Raw genomic sequence first — 15,848 nt, 5'->3', positions numbered from 1 at the left:
CCGCCCTCCCCCAGAACAAGCCCCCAAAGTGTCACAGACCGCCTCAGTCTGGATCTTCGGAAAAAACAGACAGAGCACTTAAACTGGGGAATTTAAGGGCAGTGAGTTAAAAGGATGTTTGCCAAGGTGTGGGCAGGGCTTGGCTTGGGGAAGCCAACAGTAAGGATGTAGGGAGCTTGGCCCGAAGGGGTAAATTTGGGGCAGCTACTGGCACATGTAAAGGATAGATGTACAGAGTGGGCTGCCTGAAATGAGATGCAGCCTACAGTAAACCATGATGACCCAGTGGGGAGAGGATCAGGGGAATCGATACCCTGATATCATTCTCCTCCCCTCTTCTGCCCTCCTGCCACTGCCCTCCCAGTGGCCAAACCCAATCATAAGTCAGAGGGCAGGGGGGTCTGTTGGTCCAGTTCATCAGAGCAGGTGGGGTAAGGGTGGAGGGGAAAACAGATGGTCCAGCACAGACCAATCTATGGGCTGAACCCAAGATGACACATACACACCAAGGAGGCTCTATGCCTCACTCCACACTCATGGCAGACATTAATAATCAATCAAAGCGGTTTTGCCTGCTGGGCTTGGACAGCCTTCAGGATACTGAACACAGGGCCTCACGCTGAATCTATTAACCTTGGAACATGGCATGTGTGGTGTGTGGTGGGTGCCGCTGGCTGCCTAGCTAGTACCCATCCCCTCATTCTTCCTTGCTAACAGAACCAAGATATTATTCACGTACTGACATAACCCTGTCCCAGGGGAGAAACAATTTCCCTGGCAGTGAGGAGTGGCTAGTTCGAGGCTCGCAGAAGGCTCTTGCCTAGCTGATGCCAATCTCCTTCTTCCCTTCTTCTTACCTTGTGTGCACTGCTCATCTTGAGACTAAGTCTTTGACAGCTCCTTTGAGCTCCTGACCCAGTGCCACAACCCCAAATTTTCAGACTCCTTGATATGTGAGAAAAGTAAATTATTTGTTTAACCCACCGCTCAATGGATTTGTCTGATATTTGCATTCAAATGCCCTCATAAGTGACGTAAAACTTCTGTGCCATCCTTGGGCTGGACAGATATGAATCCTCTCACGGGTGCAGGAGTTCACTTATCCTGTGCCAATTGTCAGGTGCGAGATAAGGTAGGTCTAGCCTGCTCCCTCCTCAAGGACACTCGATTTATATTTTACAGGATGAGTAGGAGTCTGCCACATGGATAAATCAGAGGAAGGTGCAAGAAGCAGACATGTCAGGGCATTAAATACAAAGCCAACAAGCAGTCTATGATGTGTTACAAAAGAAGAAACCATGAGTTTTGAACAACTTTGAAAAACAACCAAGTCACCCTAATTCAAACCCAGTCCTGAAGATTGTAGACGTGATTATCCACTTGGAAAGAACTGGAAAAACTGCCAAACAATTATGCTATTTGCTTGTAGGATGAGAAATCAAAAAGGCGTTTAGGACTTACCAAAACAAGTAAATAGATGTAAAGTGAAATGAAATATATTCAAGGTCTTCTACCTCGGACCTGTTTCGCCTTGGCTGAATTTGGGTCACAAACCTTGAGACCGGGGCCATCTCTCTAAATGATGTCCCAGCTGCTTACCGAGTCTCGTCCTCTGGCCACTCTGGTCTGCTTGCTGATTGACACTCATGCCCTGGGTCCATGCCATTGCCCCCCTTCACCATTTCTTCAAGACCCAGTTGAAGCTCCCCCAGACCAAATAAAGGTAAACCTTGGGTGACAGAGAGGCTGGATTTAAGAAAGACATACACAGAGTTCCCATCATGGCTCAGTGGTTAACAAACACGACTAGCATCCATGAGGATGCGGGTTCGACTCCTGGCCTCGCTCAGGATCTGGCGTTGCTGAGAACTGTGGTATAGGTTGCAGACATGGCTCAGACCCTGTGTTGCTGTGGCGAAGGCCAGTGGCTACAGCTCCAATTCAACTCCTAGCCTGGGAACCTCCATATGCCGCCGGTGCGGCCCTAAAAGACAGACAGACACACACACACACACACACACCCCGGCTCTCAGGAAGCCCTGCTGCTCTGAACTCCAGCATCCGCAGGACAGGCTATATCTAGTTCTAACCACATATGGGTCAGTTATTCAGTCTTCTCTTGTGTGATGCTTCTCCTGGTCAGGAAGTGTGCTGACCACCTATCCAGCAACCATGACAACTCTTCCCAATAGGAAAGTCTTCTACAGACAAGCTCTTTCTCTGTGCCAACTAGAGGATGTTGGGGTGGCACCAGCACAGGACAGGATCCTTCTATACATGGGTAGTCATGTGACTCAGGCCCAGCCAAACGCAGCAGTATCTCTGACCTCAGTGAGTGGTCCAAGGGGTACACACATGACCTAAGCTGGGCCAATCAGAGTCTTTTCTGAGATTTAAAGGAATTGAAGTGGGAAGTGGGCTGGTAGCAGGAGGAGAAGAGAGAGAAAAACATACAAAAATAGAAGCAATGAGAGAGGGAGAGAGAAATGACATTTGAGTACGTAGATCCAGTAAATCTTCAAGTTAGGTCCATCCCATCTTTGCCAGTTTTGTGAGCCAATAAATCTCCCTGTTGGAGTTCCCACTGTGGCTCAGTGGTAATGAACCTGACTGATATCCATGAGGACATGGGTTTGATCCCTGGCCCCGTTCAGTGGCTTAAGGATCCTGTGTTGCCGTGAGCTGTGGTGCAGGTTGCAGACACGGCTTGGATACTGCATTGCTGTGGCTGTGGTGTAGGCTGGCAGCTGAGGCTCCTATTTGACCCCTAGCCTGGGAACTTCCATATGCTGTGGGTGCGGACCTAAAAAGACAAAAAAAATTTTTTTAAATAAATAAATCTCCCTTTTGTTTAAAAATTAATTCAAGGAGTTCTCTTATGACACAATGAGTTAAGAATGTGGGCATTGTCACAGCAAGTGGTTGGGCTGCTGCTCTGGTATGGGTTCGATCCCTAGTCCAAGAACTTCTACATGCCGAGTAAGTGGCAAAATACGTAAATAAATATATACAATTTAAAAATAAAAATTAAATCAAGTTACATCACTGTCATTTGGAAATGAAAGGGTTACGACTAAAACCCATACTGTTACCCCACTGCTCAGCACATGTCTGCAGGACTGATAACAATTAAAAAGGCAAGGGCAGGAGCTCCCACCATGGCACAGTGGAAAGAAATCTGACTGGGAACCATGAGGTTTCGGGTTCGATCCCTGGCCTCACTCAGTGGGTTAAGGATCTGGCATTGCCATGAGCTGAGGTGTGGATCGCAGACTCGGCTCAGATCTGATGTTGCTGTGACTGGCGTAGGCTGGCAGCTGTAGCTCCAATTGGACCCCTAGCCTGGAAACCTCCATATGCTGTGGGTGCAGCCCTAAAAAGCAAAAAACAACAAACACCAACAACAATCCCCAATCCCGCAAGGGCAGATTATAGTTTGAAACATATTGGCTATGAGTCCACTTATATGAAATGTTCAAAAGAGGCCAATCTAGAGACAGACGACGGTTGGGGGAGGGGGAGCTGGCGTAAAGAGAAGCTTGGGGGTGAGGGCTAAGACGTGTGAGATTTCTTTGTGGAGTAATAAAAATGTTACAGGATTGGTATTGTGGTGATGGTTACACAACCCTGTGAAGAAACTAAAAGTCATTGAATTGCATGCTTGAAATGAACAAATTATATGGCATATAAATTATATCTCAATTTTACATATATATATTTATATATTTTATAGGATTATATCATTTTATTTTTTAATATGTATAATTTTATACGTAGTGAGAGAGAATGTGTGTGTGATAGTAGAAACTAGAAACCGAATAGATAAATATTTGAGTTACAGGGAAAGCTAATTTAAGGAATATACGCATATCCCCAAATAAATGTTATCTTTCCCACCAGATCCTGCCCCTACATTTCCTGTCTTGGTGAACAGCAGAAGCAACATGCAATTGCCCGAGCCGCAAATCTGGGGCGGGGGGCATTTTTCATGTCCCTGGGTTTTAACCAAACACCAAGTTCTCTCACTTCTAGCTTCCAAATCTCTCTCCAAATGACTCTTCCACCACCTCCAGAGCTACTGTCATCATTCAGAACCCCCCACCTGTTTCCCTGCATAGTCTCCTAACTTGTCTCTCTTCTCTAGACTTTCCCCACCTGCCTGCATCTGTGTTCCAGCTAGATTAATCTTCTTTACAGCCTGGGTCCCATTGTGCTTCTCATCCACCTGCAAGTGGCTCCCACTGCCTAAGATTGAGTCCAGGCTCCTCTTGGTACCCTGCCTGCACCTCCCAACCTCCAATCCACTGCATTCCTCATCCCATTGCCATATCTTTCACTTGCTTGTATACGTGCACACTATTCAAGTCCATCCTCAACCACTCCACATCCCTCACACCCTCCAGGACCTCTCTGGCCTGGCCCAGGTGAATAATATATCCTCCAAGAACCCCCTCCTGACCCCTTCCAGCCAAGTCAGGTGCTTCTTCTGCTGGGTTCCTAAACCCCCTCTGTGTGTCTCTATTATAATTCTAGACGCAGAATTATAATTAGCTCTGTGTTTCCCTGCCATAAAAGCCTGTGATCTCCTTGCAGACGAAATCCACGTTGTCTTCTTTTTCTTTGAAGTTCCTTTTTTTCTGCCAGTTTTATTGAGATATAATTGACATACAGCACTGTATATATGTAAGGTATACAGTATAATGATTTTTGTTTTGTTTTAAGGGCTGCACCTGTAGCATATGGAGGTTCCCAGGCTAGGGGTCGAATTGGAGCTGCAGCTGCCGGTCTATACCACAGCCACAGCAACACGGGATCTGAGCTTCATCTGTGACCTACACCACAGCTCATGACAATGCCAGTTCCTTAACCCACTGAGCGAGGCCAGGGATCAAACCTGCATCCTCATGGATACCAGTCGGGCTTGTTGCCACTGAGCCACAACAGGAAGTCCCAGCATAGTGATTTGACTTGAGTCTTATCTTTATATTCTAGCATAGGCTTGGGATGAGGCAAGCATGCATTCAATCATGCGTTGTATGAATAAAACTTCACTGGCAACTTCAGAAGTTTAATTAGATTAGGGATGGTAGTAAGACAGTTGAAAAATCATTTGTGGGAAAATAGTCATAATGGGATGAAATAGATTAATGTTCACAAATGTCTTCCTTTCACCCAACCTACCCAAGAGAACCTCAGAATAGTCAGCCTAATTCTCCTTTCATCCCCATCTCGGGAGAAACCAATTCCTAGACATTTTTGGTACAGAGTCTGGAGTCAGCAAAGAAGGATGCCTGCAGAGGGATTGAAGCAGAAGCAGAAGGACTTAAAGAAAGAGGCCAAATCAATCCATGTAATAAAGAATGAAGAGAGGGGGAAAAAGGAAGCTCAGTAAGTAGAAGCCACTGGGGCTAGTGGAGAAGGAAAAAAATTCTTTAAAGTTCTGGTGAGGGAACAGCTTCACAGAGAGTGTGGGATATAAAAAAAAATGGGCAAGAGTCCCAAGAACATTAAGACATGTATACGTGGAAGCAGCCCACTGAATGTCCTTTCAGAAGGATGAGAAAAATATTAAATTCCCTTTTTAATCAAGTTTTGGTTTATTTGGGTTGTGCTTTTATAACCAATTCTAGGACTGGACCATGTGGGTCATAGTTTCAGTAGGGTTACTTCTTGTTTTGGTAAAAATGAAAAGACACTGGGAAATTAACTGAAAACATATTCTGCTATTAATAGGAGGAGTCTCATCACCCATTTCCATGGACCATACTTGTCTTCAGATCAATTCATACTGCTGTCTGGTAGGAATTCCTGTGAGGCTGGGATTACACAGAAGTGCAGTTAAGCAGCAGGGGACAAGTGACTGTCCACAATCACAGGGACTACCCATGGCAAGGACACCCCAGAATTCTGGGGCCTGAATTTCAGCCCCTGCTTTACATTAATGGGTTCTATAACCCTGGTCATGTCACTTCCCCACTTTAAGCCTCAGGTTCCTCATTTGAAAAATGAGAGGGTTTAAACCAGATGATCATCAGCCATTCATTCCAACTCTGAGATGCTATGATCATAGGAGAGTCATGCTATGAGACTCCAGGCTCCAGCTCAGCAGTGAGCTAAAGAAAGCTTTAAGGCAATAGCTCTAAATCTTTTGAGCAAGTATCCTCAGCACCTCCCTGAGGGAAGTTTGAAGAAGCATGTATGCCCATGAACAGTGTTCAATTAAAGAGCTGCAGACGTTCCTGTCATGGCTCAGCAGAAATGAATCTGACTAGCATCTATGAGGACGCAGGTTTGATCCCTGGCCTCGCTCAGTGAATTAAGGATCTGGCATTGCCGTGAGCTATGATGTAGGTCTCAGACGAGGCTCAGATCCCACGTTGCTCTGGCTGTGGTGTCAGCCAGCAGGTGCAGCTCCAATTCGACCCCTAGCCTGGGAACTGCCATATGCCACAGATGCAGCCCTAGAAAGACAAAAAAAAAAAAAAAAAAAAAAAAAGAGCTGTAAACAGGAGTTCCCATTTGGCTCAGCAGGTTAGGAATGTGAATAAAATCCATGAGGATGCAGGTTTGAATCCCGGCCTTGCTCAATGGGTTAGGGATCCAGCGTTGCCACAAGCTACAGTGTAGGTCACACATGTGGCTCGGATCCAGTTTTCCCATGGCTGTGGTATAGGCTGACAGCTGCAGCTCTGATTCGACCCCTAGCCTGGGAACTTCCATATGCCATGGGTGCAGCCTTAAAAAGAAAAACTAATTTAAAAAAAAAAAAAAAAAAAGAGTTCCCGTCGTGGCGCAGTGGTTAACGAATCCGACTAGGAACCATGGGGTTGCGGGTTCGATCCCTGGCCTTGCTCAGTGGGTTAACGATCCGGTGTTGCCGTGAGCTGTGGTGTAGTTTGCAGACGCGGCTCGGATCCCGCGTTGCTGTGGCTCTGGCGTAGGCCAGTGGCTACAGCTCCGATTAGACCCCTAGCCTGGGAATCTCCATATGCCGCGGAAGCGGCCCAAAGAAATAGCAAAAAGACAAAATAAATAAATATCCTGTGAACAGTAAAGCAGCCCAAAGAAATAGCAAAAAAAAAAAAAAAAAAAAAAAAAAAGAGCTGCAAACAGAGGACGGAAAACTAAAAAGCAGGCTGTTCAGGAATATTTCTCCAAACCCAGAACCTCTCACTCTGCCTCTCTCCTCAGCCAAACCACACTCACAATGGCATTTGTTAGAGAAACAGAGAACTTTTGTTTGGCGTCATTTAACCAGCTGCCCTGGAAAGACAGCTGCCCTCGCTCTGTGCCTGGACCCTGTCTCCCAGCCATGGTCCCCACCCCTACAGAGGTGAATAAACCCTCCAGGTGTCGACACGAGAAGCAGGCTGGGAACTGGGTTGGTCCGGGCGGGATGAATTTCTCTTCTAAGGGAGTTTGAAACCCGTGGGTGTCCCAGAAGTTTTTCCCAGTGCTTCCCCCTCCCTCGTGTGGCCGATCATCAGCCTATTGTGCAAGAAGGGCCATGGTTCCGAGGAGGAAGGGCTTCCAAGGCACAAGAAAATGCTGGTCCTCGGCATGGAGAAATTGCATCATTTTCCACTAGAGAGGAATGAAGTCAAGAAAGATTTCTTCAAGGTCAGATTCAGGAATCTGCCTAAAACCTCAGAAACTCATAAGTGTCCAAGCTAGAAATTGAACTCAGGTTTCTCTGAGACAGAAGCCCATGCTTTTTATTTTATTATCTTTTTCATTTGTTTATTTGTTTTCTGAGCCACACCTGTGCATATGGAGGTTCCCAGGCTAGGGGTCCAATTGGAGCTGCAGCTGCCGGCCTACGCCACAGCCACAGCGACACCAGATCCAAGCCGCATCTGCAAGCTACACCACAGCTCCTGGCAATGTGGGATCCTTAACCCATTGAACGAAGCCAGGAATCAAACCCAAAACCTCATGGTTCCTAGTTGGATTCATTTCCACTGTGCCCCAATGGGAACTCCCTATTTTTCTGTCTTTTTCGGGCCACACCCGTGGCCTATGGAGGTTCCCAGGCTAGGGGCCAAACTGGAGCTGTAGCCACTGGCCTACAGCGCAGCCACAGCACCACCAGATCCAAGCCACATCTGCAACCTACACCACAGCTCACGGCAATGCCAGATCCTTAACCCACTGAGCAAGGCCAGGATTGAACCTGCAACCTCATGGATACCAGTCAAATTCATTTCCACTGAGCCATGACGGGAACTCTCAGAAGCCCATGCTTTTAACCAAAAGACTCCAGCCCCTTGTCACCATCATGGCCGGGGACCCGTGATGAGGACAAGGGCACATGCACATTCAAGTGGGCTGGCACGTGGGATACACACCTAGAGGATCACCACCCCTGAGGATGCTTCCCCTGTAGCCCAGACCATGGAAGTGGACATACTCCCTGCTGGGAGCCTGGCTTTCATGGTTGTGGTCATGGAAGGCTGGCTGGTGACCTGGAGGCCTGGGTTGGGTGGAGTCTTTCAAGGAGCTTTGAAAAGAAATAAAAACAGACTTTGAACAACTGGAGTATGCCATGATTTTAACCATCAACTCCTATGTACTCATAAGAATGAAGGACCAGGAGACAAAAGTCATCCTTGTCATGACCTGCAAAACTTTATTTTGTTGTGTTTTTTTCCCAGCTGCCTCCCTGAACCAATTTTTTTTCTTTCTTTTTCTTCTTCCGCCATTTGATGGAAGCTGCAGACTTGCGGCGTGGCCAGCATCTATCTCTGGCAGACCTCTCCCACTCTGTTTTATAATTACCTACTCCTGTGACTGTTGCTCCATCATTAGGCTCTGAGATCCCTGAGGCAAGGATCTTATTTTACTCATCTGCATATCCCAGTACCCTGCACAATATAAGGCTCTCCATCCGCAACTGGGAGAAAAGGAGGGAGGAAGGATGGGAGGAAGGAAGGGAGGAAGGGAGAGACTGGGTAGAAATAGATAAAGCCAGGATCTAGGACATAAAGTTCAGGCCCTTCTTATATAACAAACAAGTGTGACACACGGTTTTAATTGGTAGATGAACCCTAAGAGACATTTAGAGGCAAATGGGGAAATACAAATATGGGTGGATATTAAATAATATTAGGAAATTGTCATTAATTTTTAAGTATGTTCATGGTATCAGGATTATGTAAGAAAATGTCCTTATTTTTTTCAAGAGGCATCACAAAGAGGTGAAATATCATGAGGTATATGTAATTTACTTTTAACTATTTAAAATGGTTCAGAAAACAAAGGATGACTGGAGCTTCTGTTGTGGTGCAGCAGAAGCGAATCCAACTAGTATCCATGAGGATGTAGGTTTGATCCCTGGCCTCATTCAGTGGATTAAGGATCCGGTGTTGCCATAAACTCTGGTGTCGGTTGCGGAGGCGGCTCGGCTTGGATCCCGCATTGCTGTGGCTGTGGCCTAGGCTGGCAGCCATAGCTCTAATTCAACCCTAGCACGGGAACTTCCATATGCCCCAGGTATGGCTCTCAAAAAGCAGCAAAAAAAAAAAAAAAAAAAAAAGATGGCAAATTCATGGTTAAAACTAAGTAATGAGTATACAGATGTTCATTATACTATTCTCTCTACTTTCCGGCACATTCAAACTTTTTCATCATACAAGGTTCTAATAAAGCAGCTTTCTAACAACCACAGTGCCATTACCAAATCCAGTATCATTACTACAGTCCCAGTATCTTACAAACAATCCACATTCTAATTTTGCCAATTGTCCAATATTGCATTTTATACTAATTTTGTTTCCAGGATCCGATCCTGAATCACATTTTGCAGTTATGTGCCCTTTATCTTTTCAATCTCCTTTAATTTGGAACCGTTTCTCAGCTTTTCTTTGTTTTCTGCATCTAAAGACAACGACATTCTTATGGACTTCCTGGTAGCCTAGGGGTCAAGGATCCAGCCCTGTCACTGCCATGGCTCAGGTCACTGCTGTGGCACAGTTTTGATCCCTGACCCTGGAATTTCCACGTGTCACAGACAAGGCAAAAAAAAAATTGACATCCTTAAATAGTAAGGCTCACTGTTCTGTTTCCTGTGTCTGATTGTGTCCTTATGATTTGATTCTAGAATACTATGGGTTCTGGCAGGAATATGATGCTGTGACATAAAGGCATTAAGATGCTAAGGCCTTCTTCTTGTTTTTTGTTTTGGTTTTTTGTCTTTTTAGAGCCACACCGATAGTATATGGAGGTTCCTAGGCTAGAGGTGGAATCGGAGCTGCAGCTGCCAGCCACAGCCACAGCCATACCACCACCAGATCCAAGCGACATCTGTAACCTAAACCGCAGCTCAAGGCAATGCCAGATAGTTTAACCTGCTGAGTGAGGCCAGGGATCGAACCTGCATCCTCATGGATACTAGTCGAGTTCTTAACTCACTGAGCCACAACAGGAACTTCAAGATGCTGTGGCCTTCTCAGTGCAACACATCAGAGGTACCAGATGTCAGCTTGTCCTCTTACTGGCAACACTGATGTTGATCATTTGGTGAGGTGGTGTCTGCCAGGCTCTTCCACTGTAAAGGTACCATTTTTCCCTGTGTAAAGAATTGGTAACCTGTGGCAGACACTCTGAGGCTGTGTAAATACCCTGTTCTCCAACGTTTCACCCAATGGTTTTGGCATCGGCTCATGATGCTCACTTGAATCAATGAATACTTTGATGGCTGCAAAATGGTGATTTTTGTATTTCTCTTTGCTTCTGTGTTTACTAGTTGGCATTCCACCAAGAAGACGAGCTTTCGCCTCTCCCCCTAGCATTTGTTTATTTGCTAGTATCAATAGGGACTCAAAAATGTTTTTTTTAAAAAAAAAAAAAATCAACATTTCCCTGGGAGGTTAGAAAGGTGGTTCCGCATTTTAGCATGTATAAGTCTTGGTGCCAGTTTCTTCGGCCTCTAACATTGCGTGTAGCATCAGCAGATCCAGGCTAAAGCACAAATGTGAAAGAAACAAAATCATTTTTACTCTTTTTTTTTTATTTTCGTCTTTTTAGGGCCACACCCTTGGCATATGAAGGTTCCCAGGCTAGGGGTCTAATCAGAGCTGCAGCCACTGGCCTACGCCCTAGCTACGCCAGATCCAAGCCATGTCTGTAACCTATACTGCAGCTGACAGCCATACCAGGACCTTAATCCACTGATCGAGGCCAGGGATCGAACCTGCGTCCTCATGGATACTAGTCAGATTCGTTTCCGCTGAGCCACGATGGGAATCCCCTCGTTTTTACTCTTTCCCCCAGCATCCCATCTTGGTTCATTCACTCATTCATTTATTCAACAATCATGTACACCATGTCCTAGGGGCTGAGCTCTGGAGCCCCTGAATGGAAGTCATGTCCCTACTAGTGAGGAAAATAGGAGGCTGGGTGAGCAACGCCACGCCAACCCAATGGGTGCTGTCACAGCAGTGAGCACAGGGCTCCAGGGAAGAGCACTGGAGGAAGGGGTGGAGAGTCAATGGAGGAATAGGAGTTTCCCAGTAGGGATGGAGAAACAGGCTTTGGAGGTGTGTTTGGAATGAGCGAGGATTCAAGGGCCCTGAAGTTTGGAGGTGGTAGGATTGCCTGGTTGGATATGGAGATGTCGCCACAAAACAGACCAAGATTATTATTTATAAAAATGGCGGAAGCTCCTGTTGTGGCTCAGTGGTCAATGAATCCAACGAGGAACCGTGAGGTTGCAGGTTCGATCCCTGGCCTCGATCAGTGGGTTAAGGATCCAGTGTTGCCGTGAGCTGTGGTGTAGGTCACAGAGCTGGCTCTGATCAGGCATGGCAGTCATGTAGGCCAGCAGCTGTAGCTCCAATTGGACCCCTAGCCTGGGAACCTCCATATGCCATGGGTGCGGCCCCAGAAAAGACAAAAAAAAAAAAAAATTGGCATCCCACGATGGTGCTATGTTACAACCCAGCTCATCTCATTTTGCAACTTGCTCTGGACATTGTTTCCATGTCAACACAGGCAGATCAGTTTCCGTGGATTTTGAAATGAGTCATTTCCAGGGTCAGACCGTGAATTACTCAACCAACACTTTGCTGATGGGCAAGTGGGTTGTTCCCAATGTCTTTGCTACTGCAACCTTTGCTCATCTTTCTTCTCCCGTGCCTCTGTTTCCTTGGGATACATGGGGGAGTGGCTTTTGGTTTCCAAGATCAAAGCCAAAACTGAAGGATTCAAGACTGGAGTCAGCCAAAGATCGTGAGACTGCCTATGGTTTTCCCTCATCCATCCCTCATCCCACAGAGGGAGAACACCCCTATAGAAGGACGGCCTCCCTGCCTCCCCTGAGCTGACTGTGGACCAAGCGTGAAAGCAAGGATTCAGCTAACAGCTCACACCAATTACTGCCAACACAGATGAGTTACGACTCCAAGTGGGCACACTGACATTTTCTAGACATAAAAGTTAGAGCCTAGGTAGACTACTATCTTGTTCCAAGATGCCAGAAAGAAAAAATATGAAGAATGGAAAGGTTGAGAAGTCACCCTGCCAGGAAATGGGGGAGGAGAGGAGGATTAGCCCAAGGGGGGAGGAAGAACACTGACCTCAAAACCAGGCCATCCAAATCCCGTCTTCCGGGGCAAGTCACTGAACTACTCTGAGCCTTGGTTTTCTTGGGTGTAAGATGGGAAGACAAAGGGTGCTTCCTGGAGGTTTGTGAGGATGGAGTAGATAACGACCCCGAGGTGCTGGCGCAGTGCTGGACGGTCAGAAGCCCAAGAGGTAAACATGGCCCAACACAGGTACTTCAACAAAAGAGACTGCATTTCGGGGACCATTTACACAAGTGTGGCTGGGCTAAGGGAACAAGCGAGGCACCCAGAGACTGGCCACAGAGGGCAGCCATCACCTCTAGGGCTGAAGGAACCACAGAGGGAAGAAGTGATTGACAGGAGGGAATCACAGGAGCCAGTGATTGACAGCGCCATGGAGTAGGGGCCCCTTATCTGGAGTCCTCATTGTAGCTAGTGCTGGTGACACAAAAGAGAGGAAAGAGAGAGGAAAAGAAAAATGAAGAAGGGAGTTCCCATCGTGGCGCAGTGGTTAACGAATCCGACTAGGAACCATGAGGTTGCGGGTTCCATCCCTGCCCTTGCTCAGTGGGTTAACGATCCGGCGTTGCCACGAGCTGTGGTGTAGGTTGCAGACGCGGCTTGGACCCTGCATTGCTGTGGCTCTGGGGTAGGCCGGTGGCTACAGCTCCAATTCGACCCCTAGCCTGGGAACCTCCATATGCCACGGGAACAGCCCAAGAAAATGGCAAAAAGACAAAAAAAGAAAAAAAGAAAAGAAAAGAAAAATGCAGAAGTAATGCCAGGTTACCGCTCTCCTCCAGCCCTCCAATCTCCTGTCACTGCCTCCCAGGGCCAAGGCCAACCAGAAGTCAGGAACAAGGGACTCTGTGTGATGCAGACCCAGAGGAGGTCCAGCCTGAGGAAGGCAAATGCTCAAATGGACCCAAGTGGATTCAGGCCAGGCCTCCAGGGAAACAAGCTCTCAATTCAGGGACCTAAAAACGCAAGATGGTAGAATTCATCTAGCCCAGCCCCCTCGTGTCAGAGATGGGGAAGGAGCAGTTCAACATGAGGCACCTGCCTAAGGTCATCTTCTACTTAGTTCTGCCAGGACCAGAACTGAAACAGCCTCCTCCAGAACCACCTTTTTTTTTTTCCTTTACGATAAACATTATTATCCTAGTCATGCACCAAAATTGCTTTTGGTAGAGCCATCGACGCACTTACTCCTAAAGTATCTGAGCCATAAATGGTTCATTGTCCTTGTACACGATGAGAAATCAAAGTAAGCTCAAGCAAGTAGGAAGTACGGTCTTTAATGCTCAAGGAATAATGACGGGCAAATCTTCCTCCAAATTCCAATTCAAAATAGTCCCAATTGGGACTGACGCTTGGTGGGGGAGAAATAGAGTATCCTTTGAGTGAGTGCTATTGATGTCATTACTGATTCACTCATTTCATTCTGGACCCGCAGATGACAGCAAGGTTTCTTGATATTCATTGAGCACCTACTATACACTCAGCATTGTACGATATACTGGGGATTCCAAGATAACATAGACAATATTCTTGCCCTAAAAGCATTTGTCTGCCTGTTTTTGTTTTTGTGCCACGTGGAAATTCCCAGGCCAGGGATCCAATCGGAGCCACAGTTGCCACCTACAATACACCTTTAGCAATGTCAGATCCTCAACCCACTGTGCCATAGCAAGAACTCCCTGTCTGCCTGTTTCTTCCTTTTTTTTTTTTTAAACAGACGCACCTGCAGCATATGGAAGTGCCTGCCTGGGCCAGGGGTCAAATCTGAGCTGCAGCTGCTTCCTAGACCACAGCCATGGAAACGCTGGATCTGAGCTGCATCTGCGACATACACAGCAGCTTAGGGCAACACCAGAGCCTTAATCTACTGAGCAAGTCAAGAGATTGAACCCGAATCCTCACAGAAACAACATCAGGTCCTTAACTTATTGAGTCGAAACAGGAACTCCCTTGTCTGACTGTTTCTCTCTCTCTTTTTTTTTTTTTTTTTTGCTTTTTTAGGGCCAAACCCGCAGCAAATGAAAGTTCCCAAGGGAGTTCCTGTCGTGGCGCAGTGGTTAACGAATCCGACTAGGAACCATGAGGTTGCAGGTTCGGTCCCTGCCCTTGCTCAGTGGGTTAACAATCCGGCGTTGCCGTGAGCTGTGGTGTAGGTTGCAGACGCGGCTCGGATCCCGCGTTGCTGTGGCTCTGGTGTAGGCCGGCGGCTACAGCTCCGATTAGACCCCTAGCCTGGGAACCTCCATATGCTGCGGGAGCGGCCCTAGAAATGGCAAAAAGACAAAAAAAAAAAAAAAGAAAGAAAGTTCCCAGCCTAGGAATCAAATCAGAGCCACAACTGCCAGCCACAGCCACAGCAAAACCAGACCTGAGCCACATCTTCAACCTACACCATAGCTCATGACAATGCAGGATCCTTAACCCACTGAGTGAGGCCAGGGATTGAACCCACGACCTCATGGATACTAGTCAGAATCGTTTCCACTGCACCACAAAGGGAACTCCTGACAGTTTCTTTATTCTCCCACTCCCAACACATACACACACATCTTTCTATTGATGACAAAAGCACTCCTCAGTCCCAGAGGCTGGCATGAATTTACATCACACCAATATTTTTAGAATCATCACCTGCAAAGATAAGCCTGCTTGTTTGTCCTGTCACAGTAGGAAGATGACTGCCCCTGCATGAGATTTCCCACTCTCCTTTATCTGGGCCTCTGTAACAACATGGACCTCCCTGCTTCCACCGTCAGAATCCCTCAAGGGCAAGAGTCAAATCTCAAGCATCTTTGTACGCCAGTACTCTATGTACTCTGGTGCCTAGTACATAGTAGATGCTCAATACATGTTTATTAATGAATGGAATGGTGATTGGACAAGTTGATGAATGAAAAATGAATACATGAATTGATGGGTGAGTGAGGGTATTGATAGGTAGATGAGGGGATAGATAGATGTTTGGGTGGATGGATGGAGAGATGGATGAATAGATAATTGACTGGGCAGATGATGGACGGTTGGATGCTGGGTAGACAGATGAGCAGTTGGTGATGAATAAGTGGATAAATAATTTATCTTCCTTGCAGCCTTAGGACAATAATACCTACTCTCATTATCTCCTAAGTAAAGGCCATGCTGAGAAATAATAATAGTTGCATAACGTAGCGGGGGGAAAAAAAACTTGGGGTCAACAGGTCCGGGCTCTACTCCTAATTTCACCACATAGTAGCTGTCTTGACTTGAACACATCCCTAACTCCTC

The sequence above is a fragment of the Phacochoerus africanus genome, chromosome 6, assembly GCF_016906955.1.
Source record: "Phacochoerus africanus isolate WHEZ1 chromosome 6, ROS_Pafr_v1, whole genome shotgun sequence".
In the NCBI taxonomy this organism is placed as follows: domain Eukaryota; kingdom Metazoa; phylum Chordata; class Mammalia; order Artiodactyla; family Suidae; genus Phacochoerus; species Phacochoerus africanus.
The sequence above is the reverse complement of the archived record's forward strand: the minus strand, read 5'-3'. Positions refer to the sequence as shown.